We start from the raw sequence: 7,529 nt of genomic DNA, 5'->3' as shown, positions 1-7,529 counted from the left end.
ACTTCCGACTTCAACTGCATATGGAGCATGGCCTAATGTATTTTGTGTGTATTCCTTTTTAACCTCTGTTACAGGTTTGGGGTTTTCCATTTATTGTTTTGAGGTTGGACTTTAGCACGTATAGCTTATTAGCACGTAGGGCGCTTCAATTGGTGTAAGTATGTGTTACACCTGTGCTGGTTGCCGTCTCGTTAGTGGGAAGTTGTTTTGTTCGTGGGAAGTGCTGGCCCATGTGCTATTTAAGAGTGACTGACCCAGTGCTCTGGTTGTCTTGAGAGATGTGGAGGGTCAACACTTTTAGTTGGTTCTCCATATTTGATTTCTAGATTTCCCTGATTTAATTTTCCTCCACCTTTTTGGTTTGTTTCTGTCTTTAAGTTTGGTGTGGGTTGTTCTTTTGTTTGCCTCTTCTTGGGAAAATTTAGTGGGCGCTCATGGTGGGTGTCTTTCAGGTTCCAGTTGTTGTTTCTAGTCAACTTTTAGTGGACACCCCCATGAGTGTCTTTCAGAACCCCTCCTAAAACCCCACCTGTTTTGTTTTGATTGTTGGTCAGTGACTCTTTGTTAGTTCCCCCTTCTGTTTGAGCGACACTATTTGGTTTGTGTGCTGGGGAACGTACCAAAATGTGGGCTCGTCCGGGATCTTGTTTCCCATGAGTATGGTAGTCACTTACTCGGAAGCTCTGCTCTGCCCAGATATTTGCGTGTTAAAAATACACTTCTGGTGGTTTCTGTTACTGACATCCACCCAGAGGGGTTATAAGATTGGTGGAATCATTTTGAAAGTTGCATAAACACACAGGCTAACAAAATGAAGCCATGGACTAAGTTGGAGGCATTTGTGGAAAACCCTACATGTGAGATGCTAGATAAATGTACGAAGGCGATCCAAAAGTAGTAGTCAAAGAGTTGATCAGTACTGCTTTGATGGAGAAGTAAATCCTTCCAGAGTGGGAGGATGATGAAAAGGGTCCTACGGGTGGTAGAGTACACCCCATAGACGTGCAACTGCGAGAGGTTGAACTAAAGGCAAAATGGGAACAGAAATTAAAGCTTGAGCACAAGGAAAGGGAAAGAGAACGAGAACGTGAGGAGAGATTGGAGGAACAGAAATTTGAGTTGGAGCACAGGGAAAGACAAGATGAGCGTGCAGCCAAACAGGAACATGCAGCCAGACAAGAACAAGAAGAATGTGCGCATGCCATTAGATTAAAATAGATGCCGTTGGAAGCGAGGAAAAAAAGAGATCTGGAAGCACTCCGAATCCAGTCAGACCATCCTGCACCCTCAACAGAGTTTAATCTTTGTCGGAACAGCCGACTTGCACCGCCTTTCAATGAAAATGTGGTGGATGTATATTTTACTCTGTTTGAGCGGATTGCCATATCCTTAAAGTGGCCACGAGATATTTGGTCACTGCTCCTCCAAAGTGTTATTGTGGGAAAGGCTCAAAGTGTACACCACTTTATCTCTTGACCAGAGTTCAAATTATGACACTGTTAAAGCTGCTATCCTTCGGGCTTACGAGTTGGTCCCAGAGGCATACAGACAACAGTTCCGTAAATTACAAAAGACAGAATCACAAAGCCATGTTGTGTTCGCAAGGGAACAAGCATGTCTTTTCGATCGGTAGTGTGGTTCTCAAGAGGTCAAGGACCTTGAGGATTTAAAGACACTCATACTTCTTGAGCAGTTCAAGAATTGCCTTCACGAAAGGTTGCGACCTAGATTTATGAGCACAAGTATCTCCCTCTTGAAAGCTGCAGTTCTTGCAGATGAGTATGTGTTGACATATAACGCTACCTTCACAAACAAAGCACCCAGTAGTTTTGTCTTTGTCTGACACTTCAGTAACTGGTTACAGTGTGTTAATACAAGGTGTGGAGATGGGTTGCATGGAAGTTCCTTTGCATAATGTGGAACTCAAGTCTGATCTTATTTCTGGTTCCGTTGTCGTTTGGGTGAGGCCTAGCCTACTGGGGAAGGGGGTCTCATTCATTTTGGGAAACGATTTGGCTGGAGGGAAGATCGTGCCAAATCCTGTCGTTTGTAAGGAAACTAGGGTAGAGGAACCTGATGGGTTATCCGAAAAGTACCCTAGTGTGTTCCCAGCATGTGCCGTTACACGTGCTATGTGTAAGAATGCTGCCGGAACAAGTCTAGTGTTGAGGATGTCAGCGATCCCACCATGGTCGATCTGTCCGAGACGTTTATGGGTGATCCTGATTTCGCTAAACCTCCTGAATTGACCTCTCCTTTGAAAACACCAAAGGTGAGCAAGTTTGTAGGACCGTTGAAGAAAGAGCGGGTCCCTACAGTTGACACTTCAATGTTTAGGAAGCAGCTGATTGCTGAACAGAGTAAAGATGTTTCCCTCTCCCCTCTTTTTGCTGAGATATGTCCAGAGGAGGAGTTTGAAGTTCATGTGTGGGTTACTTTGACAAAGATGGTGTTCTAATGAGGAAATGTCATTCTCGCGCCACTTCTAGGCAAGACGATTGGCCCAGTGGATCTCAAATTGTCGTTCCAGTTACGCTTCGACAAGAGATTCTGAGGTTGGCTCACGATGGTAGTATGGCAGGCCATCTTGGTGTCAACAAGATGTATGACTGTATCTTGCGTAACTTCTTCTGGCCTGGTCTGAAACAGGATGTTGTGTCTTACTGTAAATCCTGTTATGTTTGCCAGCGGACGGGTAAACCGAACCAAGCTGTACCGGTTGCACTTTGCAGCCTATTCCTGCTTTTGACAAACCTTTCAGCAGGGTTATGGTGGACTGTGTTGGTCCTTTGCTCAAAGCCAAGAGTCTTAACCATCACGGCTCCCAGTATTGTTAAGGCCCTGGTGAAATTCGTTTCAACGTTTGGACTTCCGCAGGTAGTGCAGTTGGACCAAGGTTCGAATTTCATGTCAAAGGTCTTCCAGCAAGTGCTACAACAGTTTGGTGTAATCCATTGCCCCTCTGGTGCCTACCACCCAGAGTCTCAAGGTGCTCTTCAGAGATTTCATAAGACTTTGAAGTCTATGTTCAGAGCTTACTGCTTTGAGTTTGAGAAAGACTGGGATGAAGGGGTCTTGTGCTGTTTGCAGTGTAGGACGTTATTCAAGAATCTCTCGGTTTTAGTCTGAATGAGCTCGTGTTTGGACATCATGTCAGAGGTCCTTTGAGTTTGCTGAGAAATAGAAACCTTAAAAGCAGGAACAAATCTGTTGGAGCACGTTAGCTCTTTTCGATACAGATTGCACCTTGCCAGTGAGAATCTGGAGAGGGCTCAAACAAAATTGAATGTTTGGTACGATTGGAAGGCCCAAAACGGCACTTTCGATGTAGGTGACCAAGTCCTGGTTTTGTTGCCCGTCCTTGTGTCACCGCTGCAGGCTCGCTTTTCAGGCCCTTACCCCATGGTGAAAGGAGAGGAGAAAAACCCGGCTGTGTCATGTCAGCATGTTGAAACCACACTTCACCCGCTAAGATCGGGCGGCGAAGTAAGTCAGTGGAAACCGGTAGTGTTGTTTTGCCTGTGGCCACTGCTGTCACTGTTGACTATAGTCTTCCTCAAGAGTACAAGGAAAGCCCAACACACCCTGTGCTGGTTTGGACGACTGAGTAACACAGAGATTCTAGAAAATCTTGATGTCTTTTTGGCACACTTGTCTCCGAAGGAAAAAGGCGTCATTGTTGCACTTCTTTTAGAATATCAGGGTTTATTCTCAGATGTGCCAACTCAGACATGTACTAGAGCATGACATTGACGCTGGGGACTCTGCCCCAATCAAACAAATTCCACTGAGGAAAATCACGAGAGGAAAATTGCTACGGATTTTGCAGGAGTTTCCCCTTGAAATCAGACATGACCGTAGGAAGGACAACTTGGTTGCTGATTGTCTCTCAAGGGTGGGCAGTCAGTACGTTTTGTGGTTAGCCAGTGTGTTGCCCTGGCTCACAATTAATTTTGACTGCACGAACTTCCGTATTGGAGATAAGTTTTGTTTTGCTTGGGCTCGTTCCAAGGGGACGACAGTTATAGAAGCGTACGTGAGATTTTCAACAACTTGAGTTATAGGCAACTATAGAAAGAAAAAAGAAAGATAATAAAAACATGCATACAGTACCACACCTATTTATTCCAGGGTTTTTCTTTATTTTTACTAATAGTGAAGACATCAAAACTATGAAATAACACATATGGAATCATGTATTAACCAAAAAAGTGTTAAACAAATTAAAATATATTTGAGATTTGAGATTCTTCAAATAGCCACCCTTTGCCTTGATGACAGCTTTGCACACTCTTGGAATTCTCTCAACAAGCGTCACCTGGAATGCTTTTCCAACATTCTTGAAGGAGTTCCCACATATGATGAGCACCTGTTGGCTGCTTTTCCTTCACTCTGCCGTCCGACTCATCCCAAACCATACTGATTTCATAACTTTTATGGTGTGATACTCAATTGTGCTTATTTACATTTGAGTAATTTAGCAGACGGCCTTATCTAGAGCGACTTACAGGAGCAATTAGGGTTAAGTGCCTTGCTCAAGGGCACATCGACAGATTCTTCACCTAGTCGGCTCAGGAATTTGAACCAGCGACCTTTCGGTTACTGGCCCAATGCTCTTAAACGCTAGGCTACTAATATGAACATTCTATTAGTTCTGTATAACGATGCTAATGGCGTTAGAAGTATTAGCTTGTGTTGTATCCTTTGGAAGTTGCCCTCAACATGACCATTGGCCTGTGTATTCATTTGGCCTGTTTAGCATGGCCTTGCCCTGCTCCCTTGTGGAGCTATTCAGTTACTGGTTCATTCATAATTGTCATGTTGTCAATGCAACTTATTATTCTTATAGCAGTGTTATGTTACTTCATTGTAATATTGTGTTATTGCTATATCCTGATTGTATTATAATTAGTAATAATTCCTCTTTATTCTGCTTCGAGGCAAGCAACCCTGAAGCATGCATGAGAGCACCAGCTGTTTCGGATGACTATGTGATCACGCTCTCTGTAGCCAATGTGAGTAAGATTTTTAAGCAGGTCAACATTCACGAGGCCGCAGGGCCAGACAGATTACCAGGACGTGTACTCCGAGCATGTGCTGACCAACTGGCAAGTGTCTTCACTGACATTTTCAACATGTCCCTGACTGAGTCTGTTTCAAGCAGACCACCATAGTCCCTGTGCCCAAGGACACTAAGATAACCTGCCTAAATGACTATCGACCCGTAGCACTGACGTCTGTAACCATGAAGTGCTTTGAAAGGCTGGTCATGGCTCACATCAACACCATTATCCCAGAAACTCTAGACCCACTCCAATTTGCATACCGCCCCAACAGATCCACAGATGATGCAATCTCTATTGCACTCCACACTGCCCTTTCCCACCTGGACAAGCGGAACACCTACGTGAGAATGCTATTCATTGACTACAGCTCAGCGTTCAACACCATAGTGCCGTCAAAGCTCATCACTAAGCTAAGGATCCTGGGACTAAACACCTCCCTCTGCAACTGGATCCTGGACTTCCTGACGGGCCGCCCCCCAGGTGGTAAGGGTAGGTAACAACACATCTGCCACGCTGTCCTCAACACGGGGGCCCCTCAGGGGTTCGTGCTCAGTCCCCTCCTGTACTCCCTGTTCACCCATGACTGCATGGCCAGGCACGACTCCAACACCATCATTAAGTTTGCCAACGACACAACAGTGGTAGGCCTGATCACCGACAACGATGAGACAGCCTATAGAGAGGAGGTCAGAGACCTGGCCGTGTGGTGCAAGGATAACAACCTCTCCCTCAATGTGACCAAGACAAAGGATATGATTGTGGACTACAGGAAAAAAACGAGGACTGAGCACGCACCCATTCTCATCGACGGGGCTGTAGTGGAACAGGTTGAGAGCTTCCATTCTCACCAACGAACTATCATGGTCCAAACACACCAAGACAGTCGTGAAGAGGGCACGACAAAGCCTATTCCCCCCCAGGAGACTGAAAATATTTGGCATGGGTCCTCAGATCCTCATAAAGTTCTACAGCTGCACCATCGAGAGCATCCTGACTGGTTGCATCACCGCCTGGTATGGCAACTGCTCGGCCTCCGACCGCAAGGCACTACAGAGGGTAGTGCGTACGGCCCAGTACATCACTGGGGCCAAGTTTCCTGCCATCCAGGACCTCTATACCAGGCGGTGTCAGAGGAAGGCCCTCAAAATTGTCAAAGACTCCAGCCACCCTAGTCATAGACTGTTCTCTCTGCTACCGCACGGCAAGCGGTACCGGAGCGCCAAGTCTAGGTCCAAAAGGCTTCTCAACAGCTTCTACCCCCAAGCCATAAGACTCCTGAACAGCTAATCATGGCTACCCGGACTACTTGCACTGCCCCCCCACCCCCACCCCATCTTTTTACGCTGCTGCTACTCTGTTAATTATCTATGCATAGTCACTTTAACTCTACCCACATGTACATATTACCTCAACTACCTCAACTAGCCGGTGCCCCCGCACATTGACTCTGCACCGGTACCCCCCTGTATATAGCCTCCCTACTGTTATCTTATTTTACTTCTGCTATTTTTTTCTCAACACTTTTTAGTTGTTGTTGTTTTATTTTACTTTTTTATAAAAAAAAAAATTATGCATTGTTGGTTAAGGGCTGTAAGTAAGCATTTCACGGTAATGTCTACAACTGTTGTATTCGGCACATGTGGCAAATACAATTAGATTTGATTTGATTTGTACTTTCAGAAAACACACACATTAGAACCCCCGGTGGATATAATTGTCATTAAACGTCACTGGAACTGGATTTGCTGAGTTCTTTTTTATTTTATTTTATTTATTTCACCTTTATTTAACCAGGTAAGCCAGTTAAGAACAAGTTCTCATTTACAACTGCGACCTGGCCAAGATAAAGCAAAGCAGTGCGATAAAAACAACAACAACACAGAGTTACACATGGGATAAAACAAAACATACAGTCAATAACACAATAGAAAATCTATATACAGTGTGTGCAAATGTAGTAAGTTATGGAGGTAAGGCAATAAATAGGCCATAGTGCAAAATAATTACAATTTAGTATTAACACTGGAGTGATAGATGTGCAGAAGAAGATGTGCAAATAGAGATACTGGGGTGCAAATGAGCAAAATAAATAACAATATGGGGATGGTGGGCTAATTACAAATGGGCTGTGTACAGGTGCAGTGATCGGTAAGCTGCTCTGACAACTGATGCTTAAAGTTAGTGAGGGAGATAAGAGTCTCCAGCTTCAGAGATTTTTGCAGTTCGTTCCAGTCATTAGCAGCAGAGAACTGGAAGGAATGGCGACCAAAGGAGGTGTTGGCTTTGGGGATGACCAGTGAGATATACCTGCTGGAGGGCATACTACGGGTGGGTGTTGCTATGGTGACCAATGAGCTAAGATAAGGCAGGGAGTTACCTAGCAGTGATTTATAGATGACCTGGAGCCAGTGGGTTTGGTGACGAATATGTAGTGAGGGCCAGCCAACGAGAGCGTACAGGTCA

The sequence above is a fragment of the Coregonus clupeaformis genome, chromosome 30, assembly GCF_020615455.1.
Source record: "Coregonus clupeaformis isolate EN_2021a chromosome 30, ASM2061545v1, whole genome shotgun sequence".
In the NCBI taxonomy this organism is placed as follows: domain Eukaryota; kingdom Metazoa; phylum Chordata; class Actinopteri; order Salmoniformes; family Salmonidae; genus Coregonus; species Coregonus clupeaformis.
Note: the sequence above shows the minus strand (reverse complement) of the source record.